The sequence below is a fragment of the Halichoerus grypus genome, chromosome 4 (assembly GCF_964656455.1).
Source record: "Halichoerus grypus chromosome 4, mHalGry1.hap1.1, whole genome shotgun sequence".
NCBI classification, from domain to species: Eukaryota; Metazoa; Chordata; class Mammalia; order Carnivora; family Phocidae; genus Halichoerus; species Halichoerus grypus.
The window spans coordinates 100,048,372-100,069,537 of record NC_135715.1 but is presented as its reverse complement, the minus strand read 5'-3'; the positions used below and the strand labels follow the sequence as shown (position 1 = coordinate 100,069,537).

Sequence of the window (21,166 nt, the reverse complement as noted above, 5' to 3'; positions counted from 1 at the left end):
AGCTCAGCATGTGGAGCCAAGCATGGACCAGGATGGCTCCAGGTGGACCAGGGTGGCTCCCTTCCCTTGGTGAGAACAGCTGAAATTTACGGAGGCTTGCTACGTGCCAGACGCTCTGGTCAGCGCTTCAGATAGAAATTGTCATTCAGTACTCAGGGTGACCCTTTAAGATAGGAACTTTAATTATTCCTGTTTTACAAATAAAAAACCTGAAGCTTAACAAGTTAAGGAACTTCCTCAGGGCTATGGGACTGGTGTGCGATAGACTTGGGATTTCCACTCCCTTCGGGCCTCCCGTTCCGCATCCCCCCAGATCATGCTGTCACTCCACAGCTAGCGGCTCAGAAGCAGAAACCCTTGTTTGCCAGTGACCGGGAGCTCCTTGCCTGGTACTTTCCGACATTAAACAGCCCCAGCTTCAACAGGGCTAGAGGTTTACAGGTGTATCAGCACATCTGCCATCTCTGTGCCTGCTGATGCTGGAGGCCAGGCCTGATTTCAGGCAAACCACTGTCAAAGGGTTGGAGGTTAGGAGAGCGGAGGATACAAGGAGTAAAGAATGCATGGCTGGAACTTGGTCTAGTTCTGATTTCTGGTCTTGTGCTTTTTCTGATTAATCAGGTCTTGGAACCAACTTCGTAGAGATTAAAGTTTATGATAGCATATCTATGGAATACATAATATACACTCTATATCTATAATTTTGTGTTTTTACCCACATGAGGACTCACTGTAGTATATGCATGTACACGATGGGGATATTGACTGGAATGGGGATAGAGTAGGGAGGAGTGGTGAATGACAGGGCACATCCAAAGTCTAGCTGTCGCCCAGGATGCAACAGGATTTGTAACTGGAGTGATGAGCCTGTCTAATGATTGCACGTGCTTTTGGCTGAGCCACTGACTGATAGGGCTGGGTACAGACCAACATCATTTCCTATGGGGACATCCCCCCACCAAGTGCTATTTGTTTGCTCACCACTTGAAATTGATACCCCCTCCTCTGGTGTTGCACAAAGGAATGTCTGCCTTCAATACAGTGATGGCTCACCCTGAATGACTCCTCTTCCCTTCACCTTCCTTCTGTCTGTCATTGAAAGTAAGGCAGTCTGCCACCATAACCATATATTCCAGAATTCTTATTAAAATACCCTTTCCTGAGCTGCCATAATATTTACCTCTGGTCTTCCTCACCACGTTTAACGCTTTGTCTCATGACTGTCCACCTTAAATCAGGGTTTCTCAATCTATCTGACATTTTGGACCCTGTGTTTCTTTGTTGTGGGGTTGGGGGTGTTCTGGGCATTGGAGGATTTTCAGCAGCATCCCTGGCTTCTATCTACCAGATGCCAACAGCACCCCTCGCCCAGCTGTGACAACGAAAACTGTCTCCAGACATTGCCCAGTATCCCCTGGGAAACAAAATCAGCCCTGACTGAGCTGAATTGTAGGCTCCTAGAGGGCATGAGGCATGTCATACTCACATTTGGGTCCCTAAAGTCTGACACATGGAAAACACTCGGTGCAATGAATGAGTGAGTGAGTGAACTTACTAGTGAGTAGCCATTCATGAGCTAAGTACACAGTAGCAGGAGATACTGGGTATGGAGGAAGGGGGCACTACCTGGAGGAGGCACTGAGCACTGGTTCAGAAGTTTGGGATGGCAACCTTTTCCATTTTACCAAAGATGATTCTAGCTTATGTATAAAGACTTGTGTTTGCATCAGAGATTCTTAACATGATACCTGGACGCTCTTGAGTTCCAGAGTGCTCGATAGGGCAAATTTATGGAAAGGCTCCAGGGGTTTTGAATTCTCTGAAGTATATTGTACTAAATTTTATATGTATGTGCATATGTGCACATTTTTCTGGGGAGGGAGTCCATAGCTATAACCATATTCTCAAAGGTATCTGTGACCCAAGGATGGTTAGGTAGCTTCCTCTGCCACTGGTCTAGCAAGCCTGGCCCACAGGACCTGCGCGCAGATGGCTTACCTTACCCAGGTCACAGAGCAGGATCTCAGAAGCACCTGGCTCCATCACCGGTATCCACCTGCTGCAGTGAGTGCTGTCTGCCTGCCTCAGACGTAGCTCTGCGCATACTTGGTATCTCAGCGATTACCTGATCAAAATAGGAACTGGAAACATTTGGAAGGCCCTTTGTAAATGCTGTTATTGATAGATGATGATACTGCATCTTAAGAAAAAAGTACAAATGAGCAGAGACGTTCGCTTGGCATGTTCTGTGTTTTCTTAGGGCTCGGGGATCTGCTTGTCATTCTCCTGGTGTCTCACCATCTTTCAACAATGGGAATCATCAGATCATACAAGTTTCCATGGCAACCGAGGTTTCTGTATCCTCCTCTGGCAGCCTAAGATTGTTCCTGCAGCAGATTCTCCAGTGCTTTGTCCATAACAAGAGGTAGAGCTTTCATCGATCTCCTTCGAAGCTGGTCCTCAAACCCAGGAGGCAGCTGGGTGAGCTCTCTTATAGGTGTGTGTTTTCCTCTCTAGTGTTTCTAATTGATCAACACAGGAATTGAGCACCTACTAAGTTCGAAGCACTGTGAAATACTAAGGGTGAAGATCCATGTGAGTGTTAAGAAATGCAAAGCATGATTTCCATTTTGCGAAGCTGTACCAAGTCTCGTCACAAATACACAAATCATAGTGATACCAGGAGGTATACAGTGGTGCAAAGAACAAGAGTGATGGGATTTCAAAAGGAGGTTGGTCTTCCAGCTGTGTTGATCAGGCTAGGCTTTCCCAAGGAGGAGAGCTTTCATATCTCTCTCAATGAAATTGGTTCAGATTTAATCTGTGGTGTCTATGAGGTCCCGGAAACAGAAATTTATTGAGAAAGCCTCCATGTCTTAAAAGAATAGAGTATGACTCCAAGGTGGCCTGGCTTATACTTCAGGAATTGCCGAGACCCTACGGAAGCTGTGTTGTGATCCTGAATTATCCTCTTAACTTTCCTCTTGTCCTCGCTTGCCACCCCTCCCCCACCCTCTCACCCACACTTCCTGGTGCAGGCACGATGCATCGCACAGCTAAATCATTTCCATTTCCTTTCTTCTCATTTATCAGTGTATGTTATACTAACTGTATATATATTAGTTGCATTTCAGCAGCCTGTCTCACACTAATTTACCACCCTGTACTGTAGTTCATTATTATCAATTAATATTTATTAAGCCGCCACAGGGTTCATGGCTGGGAATTAGGCAGCATTTTCATTATTTCTGTTGCATTGCCACGTTCTATTGCCTTGGCTCAGCGTAGCCAGTATTTATGATCTTTCTGCCAGTTTTCTATTCATGTGACAGCCCTCATACTCATCCCCATTTCAGTTAATATTTCAAGAGCAAATCCAGGAGCCATTGTATTAAAACGCTTCGCTTAACACCAGATGCACTGCCTCGGTGCTGTCCCTTTCATGTACTAATTTTGCAATTCTCTCCTAACATGGAATCCCATTTGTCTGGGCTGCTCTCTACAAGCCCAAACAGTGGTTCCTCCTCGTTCCTTTACATTCCAGGCAGTTCCAGATGTTTCCTCCTCATAAATTTCACTTCCTTAACTAGGCTTAATGGATCATAATTGTCCATTTCCAAAGATGCCTCTGAGGTTTGCTTGCCTTCTGTCTTTTCAGCACCTTTTTGGTCCTTAGTCATAAGCAATTGTCTTCAGCTTGGTAGGTTTCCTAATATAATTAATTCATTGACTGCTCTCATGCACATAGATGTGTTGAGGGAAATAAAATCATTTGGTCTGATAAATTCTAGAGTCCATCTGTCAGAGCCAGCAGATAAGTAGGTTCAGGGGCCGTTGGTCTTTCTGGGAGGAGGAGCTATTCTCAGAGGCCTGCCATCCCTGGGGATGGTTCGGCCATGAAGGCTTCCAGTAATCTGATGTGAGTGGGTACAAGGCTGAGCTGGAAGTCTTTGAAGTTACCACCCAGATGTGATTGGGATGTGGCTAGTGCCGGCATCCCCACCTCCCTGTGTGGAGTTCTAGCTAGATGGCGGTGGTAGGTAGCTACTCAGAGATCTTGCGGGCCAAGTTTAGAGCTCTGCTGGTAGGCCCCTGAGGCAGATTATCTGACCTACTTCCTGTTTGGTGAGGTCTAGCACAGAGGAAGTGAGGGTAGGAGAGACCCAGGTCTGATGTGGTTAGCATTTCTCATCCTCTTAGGAAGACCTGAGGAACTTTCCACAGTTTTGCCTATAAAGACTGCATCAACAATACTATTTCATTATTCACTGCATCAGTTGAAGATCTAGGAGGAAACAGATGGCATGCTCAAGCCAGGTGATGGAGGACAGTTTAATAAAAGGTCTCTTAAAAGGCAGGGTGTGATGTAGGAACTCAACGAGGTAACAGGGCAAGGGGATGACGTGGCCATACAACCACGTGGCCAGAGGAGAGAGCCCCTTGGTAGCAAGTGTCACCTTAGGTGGAGGGATGCAGCCAACCAGTGTTGGCCCAGCAGGGAGGGGACTGGGGCATGGAAACTCCCACCTCCCCTCCCCCTCTCCAGGGCCCTCTGGAACCTCCCATTTGCTGAACCCATTTGGAAACCAGAGGAAAATGGGCCTACGGAGCACCCTGGGGTCCAGAGGAGGGTAGAGAAGGATGGAGAGTGGGTGTGTAGGGGCCAACAGAAAGCATCCAGCATGTTTATCCTATTATAATCTACAGCACACCTAGTCTGGAATAAGAAGAAAATGCTATCCTAAGCCAGCTTAGGTTACTATTTCTCTGTTATTAGAAATAGCTTCCTATGAGTTGTTTTCTAGCCCATTCCCTTGGACTCACCAACTTGGTTTTAACTAGAACAGTATGATGTGACACCTTCACAATACAAGTTCCACATGGCCAGTGAGTGACATGGTCTTCTCTCCGAGGTCCTGATAAAAATGCCTACTGCGGGGCTACCTACATGTTGTGGGGTGGCTGGGGTACAAGGAGTATAATATAGCGGATTGATCATTGCATTAGAACTCTAAGTCTGCAGATTTGAAGTTGAGGGGAGCCCTTCAGTAGATGTGTGGCCTTCAGCAAGTTTCTTAAACTCTCCGAATCTCTGTGTCCTCAATAGTGGGGTTGCCATGAATGTAAAGGGAAATAAAGATCAAGAAAATTGTCTCACAAACTGTAGGACTCTATGCAAATGAAAAGTATTGTATTATAGCTCTGATGGCATTCCTCGCTGTTAAACTTCAGCTTTCAAAAATATAAGCAGCAGCGGCAGCTTCAGAAGGAAACACATACGAAGAGCCTACTGTGTGCAGAGCACATTTTATTTTATTTTACTTTATTTTATTCTACTCTATTTTATTTTATTTTATTTTTGCAGAGAGCATGAGTGGGGAGGGACAGAGCGAGAGAGAATCTTAAGCAGGCTCCAAGCCCAGCACGAAGCATGACGTGGGGCTCGATGTCACAACCCTGAGATCATGACCTGAGCTGAAATCAAGAGTCAGACACTTAATGGACTGAGCCACCCAGGTGCCCCCAGAGCCCTCATTTTAAAGAGTGCAGAGGAAAGAGATCGCATGTAATGTAGTAGAAAGAACACGGGCTGTTAGGAGAATCAAGGGAAGGGATTCCACTGGAGCGCACAGCCTAGTGCTTTGTGGGCCACCTCCTCCTCCAGGCTGCAAATGTGTAGAGCCGGCTGACTCGGTGACTCCAGATGGCAGTTTTCTTTGTCTGCAGATGGAAGGAGACATTCAGAAAAGATTTTTGTCTCAATGTTGGTTTGCGTATATTCGTATACGGTGTTTAAAAACCGATGGCATATACATGATGTTATCAGCCAGACATGTTCACCAGGTGTTAACTACAGGTATGTATCTGACCAAACCTTGAATTCCTTTGTTCTGAGGCCAACTGCCTCAGTTGTCCCCTGTTAATGAGCTGTACTCCAGACCTTCTTATATGGAGCGTTATATTTTTCTGGAACTTTTGGCCTCCTGCTCTCACCCTTGAAGCTTAGCCAATGTCTATTTATAACAGGCAGTTTTATTCCAAAGGCTTCCAGGAGGGCCCACAGCCTTCTAAACAAGCGTACAATAACTCCCTGTATGCAGGGTCCTGCTGGGTCCTCGGCCCCGGGCCCTGTGCCCCTGATAGAATCAGGCTGGAGACTGGGCTGCAGAGCCCTCTTTTGTTTGTCTTCTTCCTTCAGTCGCTTTGGGCTGTGCCAACCTCGAGCAGTGGGAGACTCGATTTGGGGAAGGGGCTGGAGATCATTTCCCATGTGACTCTCTCTTTACTTGGATGGAGGAAGACAGGCTTGGAGGGTTCGAAGCGGGAAAGATTTTCCACTACATAAAGAGAATGAAAGAGGAAACAGGGTCCCAGTGGCCTCTTGCCAGGCCCCAGGAATGCGCCAACCCTGGGAATTGGCCCCTGGCCAGCCTCCTCAGAGGCTGCTGACTTGGGAAAACTGGCTCTCTGGCCACTGCCAAGAATGCAGACAATGGTCTTTTAGTTATTTCACTTTTGAAAGTTAGGTTTTTGTTTTATTATCACCAAAGGTAACATTTATTGGGCACCTATGTATGCATGCCAAAAGATAAAATGCATGATTGGAAGTCAGTGTAACTTAAACCGAGCAGAAACACCAGGGTCCTCATATAATATTTACAGCCTGCTTCTAATTAAAGTCTAATCCTCTGCTTGGGCATGTTGGTACCTTAGATGTGAGCTCTGAATGGTACTGAAATTCTAGAATTAAAATTAGTTTTTAAGTGCTAAAGTGAGCTGTATTTATGTCACTTGAAAGGGCTGACATAAAGCTTATCCAATTGTCATTTACTTGAGAAAGGACTTTGAGAAAATGAAGCCCAGAACTGGTGTGTTCTGAGGAGGCAAAGAGACTGAGATCCAGCCATCGGCTCAGGATCCTGAGGATTCTGAATCCCGGAATGGAAAGAGGAGGGACCCAGCACACCTTCCCCTCAGTGTGTGATCACAGTGTGGGAAATGATGATGATGATGTTCATGAACAGTCAGATGACCTTAAATTATTCCGTGTGGTTTTTCATTCCCATCTGAATCGGTGCTATTGATTAATAACAGCAACTAACATTATATGTTTTTATATCCTGGGTGCTCAACTTAACATTTTATTTGTATTAGCTCACTGAATTTTCACAACAACTCTACAGGGAGATGCTATCCATCCCCTTATGCAGATGAAGAACCTGAGGCTTAGAAATTCAGTAACTTGTCCAAGATCACATGACTAGTAAACACCAAGGCCTGTCTGACCACAAAGCTTGTGCTGCTGTTACCCGTACCATCTCTGTGTACCTTGAACACCTTTCAGAGTCGAGAGGAACACGAGTCTCTGTGTTGGGATCAGTGACCTTTGTAGCTTCCGCTTCCTGTGCTGTTGCGGTTGCTGCTTTCCAGATGTCATGTCAACACCATAGCTCCAACAGCCATTTTTTACAGTGGTTCTTCTCCAAGTAGTTTCTCTGGAGCTTTTTACTCAAATAACAGTCTGGTCTCCCTCGTGTGTAGAAACTTTCCCCTGGGCTGTGATGAGAGGTCCTACCAGGATTCTGACCGGTGGTAGAGTGGGGAAAGCTTCTCTGAAGAAGAACCTGGAAGAAGTGCAGGCCCAGAGGCCCTCACAGCTCGTTTTAAGAAAGTTCTATTTATGTGAATCCAGATTTATACATAAGATGCATCAGGGCTTGCTGTTCCTCTTTCCAGAGAGATTCCTCATACAACAAAGGACTCACCAGCAGATTTTTTTTAAATAGACTTTAATGCCTTTTAAATTGAATTGCATTTTCAAAATTCAATTTGCGGTGGTAGTTTCCCATGAAGCTAAATGTCCAACATCAGGCCTTTTTTTCCCTGTGATGGAAAACAGATCACAGATGATATTTTGGGTTGAAGTGCTTTCCCCAGGAGTCCTGAAGGGCCTGGAGAGCCTGTCATCATGCATGGAGGGAGTTTCCACTCAGGGGACAAAGAGGAAAGTTACAACCAGGACTCCCAGGCTTCGACTCCTCCCTGGTGGTGTCTTTCATCCTCCTGAACTCTTAACAGTTCTGGTGGGGATGATGGATAGTGTGCTTTACAGTAAAGAATGGCTGGTGTCCTGCAGTTAATCCAGAGCAAATCAGATACCTTCAGAGCCTCCCACACTTCTCTGAAGGACTTCTGCCAGTCTACAAAATTTCTTCCCTCATTGCAAATTATATCCATTAAATGTTTACTTCTATGCATACTGTGAGGCCCAATCTTCTGAAGAGATGAAGGGAAAAGAAGAAAGAGGGAAAATTAACTCAAATGTAGACTATTGGCCTTTGGTGACGTGCTGGGCATGGCATAGATTGATCGTATCTATTTTGATGAATTCTTATATTCAAATATTTATTGTGCTTGGTTCTTCATGGAATTCTGTGGTGAACAAGACAACTGTCGTCCTTCTGTCATGGAGCTAATATTCAAATAATTCTCCCAGCAACCTGTGATGCATTTATTATAAGTCCCATTTTAGAGATGTGGAACCTGAGGCTCCAAAGGTTAAATACCCCAAGGGCGCCCGGGTGGCTCAGTTGGTTAAGTGTCTGCCTTCGGCTCAGGTCATGGTCCCAGGGTCCTGGGATTGAGGCCCGCATTGGGCTCAGCGGGAAGCCTGCTTCTCCCTCTCCCACTCCCCCTGCTTGTGTTCCCTCTCTCGCCGTGTCTCTCTCTGTCAAATAAATAAATAAAATCTTAAAAAAAAAAAAAAAAAAGGTTAAGTACTCCACCCCAAATCACATAAGTTTGCAGGAGTTGGCGCCGAGTTTCTGAACAAGAACCATGTCTGACCAGAGGCCAGTTTCTTGATTATTCTATTCTCTGTACTGTTTGTAACACTCAATTAAGGATCAAATCTGTATTGCTTAGTTAATAGAATACTGTCTGGAAATAACAGCAACAAAACCTTGTTTTTAAATGAGTTAACTAAGAGGAGTCTTAAGCCTAACAGGAACAGGAATAGAGTTTATCCTTTTTCCTATGCGGTTACCGGATCGCAGGGGAAAATTGGAAAAGCAAATACAGTGGTTATTAGTGAAGGCATTCAAGCCACATATTTGGTTTTCAAAGTCCTCTGCTCAGAGAGGATCCAGTTCAAGATGCCTGCCCCTGTTGATAAGCATGTTTCTGTGGGGCTCCTTTAGAAAGGAGAATGAAACCAGCTAACAGGGCGCACAGCTCTTAGCATTATAAATTAAGACCCAGATCTGCCACTGACTAGCGGTGCGCCCTCCTCAAATTCCTTTACATTTTCCTGAGCTTCTATTTCCTTCTGCACTTACAAAGGATCAAGTGCCACAGGGGCAGCAACAACAAAAAGTTTGAGAATGTGAAAACTTAAACCCCAGGAGCAAGGAGAAATGCGATAAAGCAAGAACGAGGAAATGGAGTGGGGGTTTTGACTGGGCCACAGTTCTACCCCAGTGCTCAGCAGAGGGGAGCGTTGCGAGAGAGTCTATGAATCACTGGGTGAAAGAAAAAAATGAATGGTAACGGTCACTCTAATAAAGAGAAAACAGTATCATTGCTGGCACCACTGGCTTTGTTCCTTTTATGTGTCCCTACAGCCACCAAGGAAAGCTTTATCCTGGTGAGTACTGTGAATAATCCACACACACTCTTCATTAAATAACCGGAGATGGACGCCCCTGAGAGCTAGAGGGGCTCAGCCCGCTGTCAGCCACCCAGGACGGAGGTTCGCTCATCTGGACATGATGGAAGACCATTCCCGAAGCCTGCCACGATGCAGAGCGAGGGAAAGGGACCACCTCTGTCCAAGGCCCCACCTCCCACCTCTGCAGGGAGCTTCATCATTTCCCAGACACACCTGGAAGCTCACCATCCATTCTTCCACCTATCAAATTTTCACTGAGCACCTTATGTCCAAGGCACTGTGCTCCTATTAACATCTTTAAGAAATATGGCTATCTTAAAAATTCAGTGTTTTTGTCTCTGAATTTCTGCAATGCTTCCTTCAGAGCTCTGGTGGTGAGAGCCCTCACGGGGAGCCACACAGATGGAAGTCACAGAAGCTTAAAATGTGCGCTGGAGGAGTTGGGTTCAGGAGGCCTTCCCTGTTTTGGCCCTGTGTGAATATCAAGAGTATAACCTCCTTAAATAACATAGAGAGGAATGAGGATAGAGAACTGAGTCAGTCTTGAGACTGGAGTAACTAACTCTCTACAATCAGGCAAGGACTCGTTGGCCAAAGGAAAAAGAAAGACTAGAGAAATCATCAAACACACACACACACACACACACACATACACACGTCCTTTCCAATAAGTGGATCCAAATTCTTCTTTGCTCTCTCAGCCCTCAGAAAGCAGCTAGCATTTATGGGATGTTCCAGAATGAAGTGGACCAGTGGCCCATAATATCTGTGTGGTTGAGGCTTAGCAAAAGACACTGAAAGGGTAGATCATAACCTAAGCATTACATTTCCTGCTCATTTTCCAAACTAGGTAAATCTAGCACATTTGGGAAAAGGTACCCACGAACCAGATGAGGCTTTGTGCCAGTGGACTGGCAGGGCCATCATGGAGTGGTGAGATGTGGGCGAAACCCAAGGCCGGACACCAAAGAAGTGGCCATTTAGTTGTGACAAGTCCATGAGGTGAACAAAAATTTAGGGAAACCTGATGCTCCCGTGAAGCAAAGACTGCTTGCCAAATAGTGAATGTTAATGCCACTTCCTTACTGCACTTTGTGGTTTGTGTTCTTGTCACGTGGCTCAGATATTCCCCAGGGGGACTGGAAAATTATAAGGTGTACCATGGTAGTATTTCTTGAAACTAATTATCTGAGAGAATTCATGGAAAATTGAATGGACTAAGGTTTCACACTTGAATAAGACTCACCATCATCCATGACAATGTATAAATTGATCCATTAGAAAAGTTAATAACTTAGCTGTTGTTAATAGTAACTAGTTAGATCTGAATATCAGGAGTAATCAAATCAATATTTCTGTGTTCATATTCTTTGTATACACACCTAATAAACAGACTAAATAAATAAACACAACTTTAATTCTGAGTGTAAAACTAAAATGCTTGAGCTCTATGTTCATGTTCGATAAATGAAAAAATATTTCATTAGTAAAGTTAAATTATATTTGCTGGAATCTCAGTTAAAAACCTGTCTGTGGAATATGAATTTTAGTACTTCTTTTCAGGTGAAAACCTCTAAGGAAATAATTTTTATATCTTGGTCACTAAGTTCCTTAGATTGAATCAAGAAGAGTTAATCAAGGACTCCCATAATTACACTTAGGGAGGTAGATTCATTGTATTGGTTTTTGAGTCTGGCCAACTCACCTTGATCTCAAGCTTCTATAGGAAAAGATATTTGTAGTCCTCATTGCCATGTTCCCAGCATATAATGCAATGTCCAGCACATAGTAGGGCTCAGTAAATGCCTGGGGAGTGAATTGCCGAGTGGCTGTGGGCTTCACACTCTGGTCCCAGATTTGTCACTAACTGGTTGAGACACTCTGGACAATTCTCCTTTCCCTTCTGAGCTTCAGCTTCACGTGATTGTCTTTGTAATCACAGGTTGGGGTCCCAGTGACCTTTCAAGTTCCTTGGAGCTCCATGACTCCATGACATCAAGTGTCTAGTTCAGGGTGGGAGATACCAAAGAAGGAAAAAAGAAGATTCCAGCTATCAATCTGTTCCCAGCAAAAGATGGGTTTCAGTGACTGAGCAAGCATAACGGGCCTCTCCTCTGTGTTGCATTTAAATAAGTGATAAAGGTGAAAATTTCTCATGGTGGAATTGTAGGCATCAGTGAGCAGGGAAGAGAGAGATCTTATAGGGAAAGAAATTTATGTCACAAATATGTCACTCTCATAAGAAGCCTACTTGTAAAGATTCAATTCTGAGGGAAATTTAATATTGGATAATTTATACTATCTAAGAATGAGTTATTTGCTTAAATTCCTTTCAAACATTTCAAGATAGACCTTTTATAAGTCAGTTTGTAATCCTACCTTAATGTTTGGTCTTCCCACTTTGCCCAAAGCCACCCTGTCAGCTTTTCTTCTTCTAATTTTTTTTTTTTAATTTGAGTACAGTTGACACACAATGTTACATTAGTTTCAGATGAATAACATAGCTATTTGACAAGTCTATCTGTATGCTGTGCTCACCACAAGTGTAGCTCCCATCTGTCACCCTACAGCACTATTACAAACCATTGACTACATTCCCTATGCTGTACCTTTCATCCCCATGACTTACTCATTCCATAACTGAAAGCTTGTACCTCTCATTCCCCTTCACCCATTTGCCCATCTCCCTACCTCCATTCCCTCTGGCAACAATCAGTTTGTTCTCTGTATTTATGGATCCATTTTTGCTTTTTGTTTATTCATTTTAGATTCCACATACAGGTGAAATCATATGATATTTGTCTCTGTGTGTCTGACTTATTTCATTTAACATAATACCCTCTAGGTCCATCCATGTTGTCACAAATGGCAAGATTTCATTGTTTGTGGCTGAGTAATATTCCATTGTATATTTATACCACATGCTCTTTGTCCATTCATCTATTGATGGACACTCTGTCAGACTTAAAATCAGCTTAAGGATTCTGTTTTGCCAAGGACATTATTGCCTCATTCAGGGGTGCCCATTCCATTTGACATTTTGATATTTGAGATAAATTATTGCTGTATCTGGTTTGTAGATATCCCTTCAAGTTGTACCTCAGAACTCTTCTGCCTTCCAAAATTCTGCTGCAGAAAGACATGTCACTCGACTGTCAATGGAGCAGTGTCTCCAGTCTGATAAGCATGCTCGAGTTGTAAATGATAAGGAAAAGCCTTGCCCAAAGTCACACTTCCGTGACCTTCAGAGGGGTTGAATAAATGGTAAGACCTCACTGATTTGGAAGATTTGGAATACAGTGTGTACCCGACGGGATATTTTTTATTTTTATTTTTATTTATTTATTTTTTAAAGATTTTATTTATTTATATGACAGAGAGAGGCATAGCGAGAGAGGGAACACAAGAAGGGGGAGTGGGAGAGGGAGAAGCAGGCTTCCCGCTGAGCAGGGAGCCTGACGCGGGGCTCGATCCCAGGACCCTGAGATCATGACCTGAGCTGAAGGCAGACGCCCAATGACTGAGCCGCCCAGTGCCCCCCGACTGAATATTTTTTAAAGGACTGAAGCTTAAGTCTTTCCAAATTTACATTCTAGTTGAATTAACAGCAAATAGAATTTTTCCTTCATCTGCTTTGAAAAATGAATTATCTGTCTTTAAGATTCTGGGTTTGTTTTTTTTTTTTGGTCTCTTTTTCTCTTTGTTCCTTTGTCTTAAATTCCACATGTGAGTGAAAGCATATGGCATTTGTCTTTCTCTGACTTATTTCACTTAGGTGTTTGCCAGAAGGGAGGTGGGCGGGGAGAATGGGTGAAACAGGTGATGGGGATTAAGAGCACACTTATCTTGATGAGCACTGAGAAATGTATAGAATCCTGGAATCACTATGTCATACACCTGAAACTAATATAATTTTGAATGTTAATTATACTTGAGTAAAAACAAGTAGGAAAAAAAGAAATTATCTGTGGTTGGCATTGCTTTACAAATCTAAAATCAGACATCCAAGTTCTTAAAAGCAGTGTGTGTCCTTTCCCTAAGACTCGGTGTTGTTGCTGCAAGATGACTCTGCAGATTTCAGATTGAATAATTATATACTTCCAGGTAATCAAGTCCAAACTTATAAATGCTTATAGTGTTTGCTCTTCTACGTCATTGTGAATGATCAGAGAAACTCCTTAAAAAATAGCTTTTGGGTCAGAAACAAGTTGGGATCCATTCTTTACCTGTGAAAATCAAGGAATCTGCAAAATAACACTTGGGCTTTTATGTCACTTTTCCTTGGCCTTGAGTCATAGGCTGGTTTTTATGGTATGGCCTCTGATGAGGTGGCAAGTTATGTCCACCTGGCATGGATTTTATCGCATCTGAAAATGTCTTTAAGGGATTCTATCTAGCTTGTGCATTTTTAGAACCCAGAAATGATAGAGACAAAAGACTTGAGTATTTCCTTCTCTTGGGATCATAGTTAAAGTTGCAAGTTAGCTTTGTGAGTTAAATATCTCTATCACATCCAGATAATAGAAAACTTATCTTCCCAACTAAAGGCTGGTTCATTTTGCCAGTTTGGTACTGAGTTTCAAACCAAAAATAGGTCCTATTTCTTGGGTATAAGTCCTTATGTGACTTTGGCCAATCTGCCAAAATTGCAAACAAAAAGATAAAGCCAGTGACATCTGGAAGCCTCAGTCCAGTACTGGAACATTATCCATAACCCCTAAGTTAGTCTTATAGAGCTTCCTTCTCCCCACAGGAAGAAAACAACCTGTATTAGGGAGGGATGGGGTGACTGGGTGATGAACACTGGGGAGGGTATGTGTTCTGGTAAGCGCTGTGAATTGTGCAGGACTGTTGAATCTCAGATCTGTACCTCTGAAACAAATAATGCAATATATGTTAAGAAAGAAAAAAAGAAGAAGAAGAATGTAGCAGGAGGGGAAGAATGAAGGGGGGGAAATCGGAGGGGGAGAAGAACCATGAGAGACAATGGACTCTGAAAAACAAACTGAGGGTTCTAGAGGGGAGGGGGTTGGGAGGATGGGTTAGCCTGGTGATGGGTATTGAGGAGGGCACGTTCTGCATGGAGCACTGGGTGTTATGCACAAACAATGAATCATGGAACACTATATCTAAAACTAATGATGTAATGTATGGGGATTAACATAACAATAAAAAAATTTAAAAAAAAAAAAAAAAAAAAGAAAACAACCTGTATTAGAGCTCAAATAATATTGTCAGCCAGTAGGTTCCTTGAATCAAGAGGTCACTGGCCTGGACATGCTGCTAGATTTCAGAGAGGACCGAGTTATTCTTGGAGCTATAGAACAATTTTATCTGTGGAAGCTGAGATAATGAACTATCAAAGCTTATGAGATAATCATGTGAAGCTTTAGGATATGAGTGGATCAGCTTTTGAAGAAAGAGTACACACTCCTTAACCTTCTCCAGACCTTCAGGTCAGCACAGCTGAATACAAGACATAGGGTAAAACCATTTCCTTCTTTTATGGATGTCTTTGCTGCTTTTATAATTTTCTTTTTATTCTTTTATTTATAAATAAATACCTTTTACCATTTGTCCCATCTTTCCCTCACACATATTATGCTTCATTATGTGTAAGTATATATACAATAGTCCCCTTATCTGTGGTTTTGCATGTCTGTGGTCAGCTGCGTTCTGGAAGCAGATGGTCCTCCTTCTGACATATCTCCAGAAGTCCATAGTAACCTGATGCCACGTCACAATGCCTGTGTCATTCATTTTACTTTATTATAGGTATGTATGCATAGGAAAAAACATGGTCTATAGAAGGTTCAGTATTGTCTACTGTTTCAGGCATCCATAGTGGGTCTTGGTCCATATCTGCCATGGATAAGGGGTGGGGGGTGGGGGACTACTGTATCCTGAAAGGAATCCATGAACTTGTCTGGAGCCCCCACCCAGACAATTTGCTGACCGGAAGTTGGTTGCTCTTCCCTGCCAAAATATGAAACTCTGAAAACCACCACTAGTGCTTCACAATGTAAGGCATGGCTCTCAAATGCTGAGTGTTTACAAAAACAACCTTAAATTTATGGCGTATGTTGCTTATGGACTTCTTTTTTTTCTTGACAAAAAACCTGGCATGAAATTTCAAATTTCTCCATCCCTTTGAGAAACTACAAGATCAGAGACGTGGAGCATTTTCAAGCTGGAAGGGGTCTTAGATATCTGAATAGATATTAAGCATAAACATAGCTCTGCGGGCTGCATTTGCTCCTTTTGAACATTCTGGTATTTGTGTTACCTGAGGTTCTTTGTATCTCTCTGAGAACACAAAGATAAAGTCCCCTGTGGTTACTTCTCCCTTATTTACCAGAGACAAAAACCTGTATCTGAAACTAGTTAGCTCTGCTTTGAACTCCTTGTTTGCCTTCTTCCCTGTTGGTCACAGTCATATATAAAATTTGGAAACGCTAAAGTTGCCCATGGAACAAACAAATCTTTTGGAAGTCTAAAGAGAATTCCACATGGTTCTCTGTGCTCAGAAACGGCCGCCGCATGTTCGCGGCTGCTTTGAAGCGGCCCCTTTCTATATAGGAAGAACGTTCTGTATGACCAGGTGATTAGTAAGAAGCACATAGAAGGAGTGTCGAGGAGGGTGGAGAGAGAATGAGCCACCGTTAGTGCTCTGTTACCTCCCAGTAATCTTCCTGATGGCTGCTCTGTGGCGGGCACTTAGGGTGAGAAACTCTGTTTGTGGGCACCTTATTCAGACCCTCAGAGCTTGCCCGTGACTGCAACTTGCACGCCACGTTCTTAGGCGGGAAGCCATAGCAACCTGCTTAATAGCAACGTTCAAAACAGCGTCCTTGTGATTAAGGCAGTATTAAGAAAACAGAGCTTCTGCCTCATTTTGGCCCGAGCTCAAAGACGATAGGCTGTGTGGTAGTAGGGCTTTTTCTTTTCTCTTAAATCAAATTTCGGCAGTCCTTTATCCTCGAATATAGATGAAGCACATCTGATATTTGGAGAATAAATGTGTGGCATCAGATTTTCTATGCTAATCTTCTGAAGTTGGCAATTGCCTCAGCTCAGTTACATGTTCTATAACCCTAGCAATCTGTAGAGTGCTCAGTTTCCATGGGAATAAGCTTGGCACGTTCATTCAGCTCTGAATCAGAATTAATTCAGGAGGTTGTGGCTGTCCTGACACTGAGGGCTAAAGGAGTCTCCTGGTAATTAGAAATATCAGCCGTGTTGCTTTATTAGACAAACACTTTCCTGGGTGTCTATTTGTTTGTTTTTCAGATGTCTAATCTTACTGTGCCTGCCTTCTGCGAGAAGTAGTTCTTTGCAAAGATAATTGGAAATTCTTCTGTTTTTTCACTTATTTGAATTCATCATAAGAACTTTGATATTTGCCCCTTCTCTTAAACTGGTCAAGTTTTCCCAGATAGGTGCAGACTTGTAATCCTAAAGCAATAATTCTCCAATTTGAGACTACAGCGAAATTATGTAGAAGGCTCATAAACAGATGACTGGTCCCATCCCCAGAGTTTCCAATTCAGCTGGTCTGGGTGGGACTATTAATTTGCATTTCTAACAAGTTCCCAGGTGATGCTGATGCTGATGGTGGGGGGGCACACCTTGAAAACCATAAGCCTTGTCAAAAGAACTGTGAAGCTCAGAAAGCATTTTTTGGATCCTTGCTACCTGCTTAGTTAGTGCTGTCCTAAATTTCATCAGATGTATCTTCTATTTTGATTACTTGTGAATTACATGCAAAAGCAAGAGGAATAGACAGTGAGTCACATGAGCAGTCAAGGAAAGAGAGGTGAACATGGGCTGGAGGGCTCAGGGTGGGCTTGGGAGAAGACACTGGGCCGTGACTGACCACAAAGCATGTGAAAATGCAATTTTCATAAAGCAGGTAATCTTTAGTCAGAAATTAACAAGTAGCCTAGACTTGGGTTCAAGAGGTGCCCCATGTATCACCCACAAGTTCACCCCTTTCCCGGATGAGCAAGATTTCCACTTTTACAAAGCTTCCTTCTGCTGTAATTAATCAGGGATTCGACAAGGCTGTTTTGTTAGGTGAGTAATGTCAGCTTTGTCTATAAATAATATCACAAAGTTAGCCTTGTTTGCTGATATCCTCTCCGAAAGCGTTTTTTTTTAAAGATTTTATTTATTTGAGAGAGAGAGTGAGAGAGAGAGAGAGCACAAGAGGGGGGAGCAGGAGAGGGAGAAGCAGACTTCCTGTTGAGCAGGGAGCCCGATGCAGGACTCGATCCTGGGACTCCAGGATCATGACCTGAGCCGAAGGCAGTCGCTAAACCAACTGAGCCACCCAGGCGCCCCTGAAAGCGTTTTGTGTTAGATACATTTTGATGGAAATACTGGTTAAAAAAAAAAAAAACATTTTGGAGCTTTGAATATCGTTGGATTTTATACACACTCCTGGTTTTAATGAACTTCTGAATAAACAAATGATCTGTCAAAGCAAGTGGGTTATTTAATTTAGATCTTGAGACATCAAGACATTATATGAGGCAGGCATAAAATTTTGCCTGAGAGTAACCAGCAAGGAAATGCTTTACTGTTTGCTTATGTGAAATGTAAATGTTCAGCTGGTGATTCTACCCTGGTCTACTATTTAACTACCCAGATGAGTTGGTGGATTTATTCCTAGGTGTAACTAATTAGGCCCCTACCATGCCCATGCCTCTGGATTGAATCCTTCTGCATCGTCCTGTTGTTCAAGACTTGGGAAGTCTTTCTATGCACAGGTAACTCCAGATCTTCAGAAGCAGGCTGTCACGAAATAGCAGCTGGAATCACTGACAGAGCCGCTTTGGCACTGGACTTGACAAATTTCAGATGAGTCTAAGTCCTAATTGTTCTTGGCAGGTGACAGCTGGTAATCAGCTCATTCTGAGTGTGTTAATCTGTGCACACGTTGCTTGGTCAAGTCCCCTGTCAACTGCACTCTAAGAGTTGGTATGTTTCTGGTCTGCACACATAATCCAGTCCTTGACGGCTGGGAGACAAGGCATCTGATCGAAGAACTCTGCCAAAGATTGTATTTTCCATTTCTGCTTTCAAATACAGTAATTGGGTATTTGTTCTTTCCTTCTCACAGACCAGTAGCCTTGTCTGGGTATGGTAGGATGTGTTTTCTATCCCTTCAATCTCCTAAGTGGTGTTGCAGTACACTTGGTTTTCTTTTTTAAGTGCTCAAGCGGCTGTTTTCTGGCATCTGGGAAATCAGCAACTAAATTATTCACTGGAAGAATGGAAGGGCAGGTCTGAGAGACAGTGATGAATTTATTTATTCAGTCAGCAACAATTTAGTGAGCATTGGTTGTGTGTTAAGAACTGTGCTCAGTGTCTGTGTCTTTCTATAAATGAAATGCAGTCTTTAACTTTGGGGAGAGGTAAGTAAGCAAGTAATTTTTAACCTAGTGTTGTGGTTGCTAACAGAGAGAGAATGTGCTGGGGCAATGCGGAGTCAGTTGGTTGGAGGTCTGCCTGATGGATTTGGGGAAACTGATTGGAGGTTTAGACTGGATTCAAACCTTGGGTAGGTTTAAAAGCAGAGAGGAAATTGGCGAGCAGATGACCGAGGGAAGGACACTTTGGACAAAGAACCATAAAAGAAAAGACAAAATAGTAAGGGTGAAGTAGGGCAAGTGGGTGAGCAGAGCTGGGAGGCAGAGTTAACAGAGGAGAGGCCGAACGTGAGGCTGGAGAGGGTGACAGGGGCCAGACCACGAAGGGCCCTAGATTCTGTGCTAGGGAACTGGGTTTTCCAATACAGTGGCATATAATTGGGATTGCCTTTTAGAATCACACCTGGGATGGAAGTATGGAAAATGGATTGAAGGGGTGCATGACTTGAGGCATAAATTTCGGTTAGGAAGTATTTCTGTTAGTTTAGGGAAAACCCAAGAAAAAGTCATGCTAAGGTCATCGCAGTGGAAACTCAGAGAAGAAGGTTATAATGAGAGACAGAAGTAAGAAATTTTAGCGAACAAGAAGTGGGGTAAGGGAAAAGCCCTAGGGGCCAGGTTTGGGGCAAGAAAAGAATTAGGCTCTATAAGCACATTTGTTGGTAAGTCTGGCTTTTTGTCTGTTGAAGGTGGACAGTTAAGGTGCAATGAAGAATCAGTGTCAAGTTGCAGAGGCAAATGTATGTCTCTCTAACGGTAAAAAGAAATGGAAAGGGGCCCTATAGGGGCCTCTTACTCCCCACACCAGAGGAAGGGTATTATGCGTTATGGTCTGTGGCATTATCTATGAGCAGAAAGGCCAGCCAAAGAATGCATGTCCACATAGAATAAGCCACAGAACTGCCAACCTATTCTTATAAAGCCATCCTTCCCCAGTAGAATGAATTCTGGGGTAAGGAAGAACAACCTGACCTCTCTCTCTTTGCTTTCTTGCTTCCCAGAAAGTGAGCGGACAGGTCTTCAGGTGGAGCATAGGGAGCTGGCTGGGCTTAGACCGTCCAGATCCTCCCTTTTGTCACTGTCTTTCTGTCTTGGTCGCATCATTTCTTCAGTCCACTCACTTTTCTTTCTTTAGATGGCACTGCCCATTTTGATTTATTACTCATCTCTGTGCTGTAAGCAAATAGGAAAGTCAGCTACAGAAAATAATTAGTGGAAAGTTTTAATTGTGTCAAGGGATGATGACCTAACACCAGCTGCAGTGTAACTACAGGATCAAATGCACTAAAAACCCACAGGAAACTCCAAAACCAGATTCTCATCCACTCATTCATTTTTGCTTAATACTTATTGAGCACTTGCTATGTGCCAGGCACCATCAGTAAACAAAAATGGATGAAATTCTTTGCTCTCATGGCACCCGTAGATTGGGTTTACAAAGTATTTCGGTAATGTTCATACTGTCACAGGATTTTCTAAACTCCCTGAAGTCATGGTGAGGATAATGTGACAGTCTTGAACAAGAAGAGTATGGAGAAATTTGGTCCTTGGCTAATGGTAATTGTTGCTTTTAGGTACTTTTTCTTTTCCCATGCTCAGACTAGTTTTTTCTGCCCTACGGACCTGTATCAGCATTCATGCCTGCCTTCTTCTTTGACTGCTTTACATCTGTCCACAGCACATTGAAGCGTATCAGTAAAATGTAAATCCTTTCAAGGTCAGCGTACCATTTAGAATTGCAAAAAGTTGCTAGACATGTCTACTAGGGCACGGTGACCTTCCCTAACTACACTGCCACTTGGTGAGATATTTATGACATCACATGACTGCTTCAGGTAGAAGATGAAATAAATACAAAGCAGTTTGTCAGACTTGCCAGTACAGAGACCGTTAATGACCTTAACCTTGGAAAGAAACACATGGGATTCTGATAACCATGAGCAGAGTCACATGTACCTTAAACACTGGCTCTCTGCTGTGACTTTTGTTCTGGGCAACAGCAAGGTGGCTCTGACCACACCCTGGTCTTCTAGTCCAGGAAGGACTTGTCAGAGAGAGGTAC

At 43.3% G+C, this 21,166-nt stretch overlaps 1 protein-coding gene across 4 annotated transcripts in view; it reads left to right on the top strand.

Annotated features, from left to right (window-relative positions):
* NCKAP5 (NCK associated protein 5) overlaps window positions 1-21,166 on the top strand; it is a 973,576-nt gene that overhangs the window by 147,557 nt on the left and 804,853 nt on the right. The window lies entirely within an intron of this gene.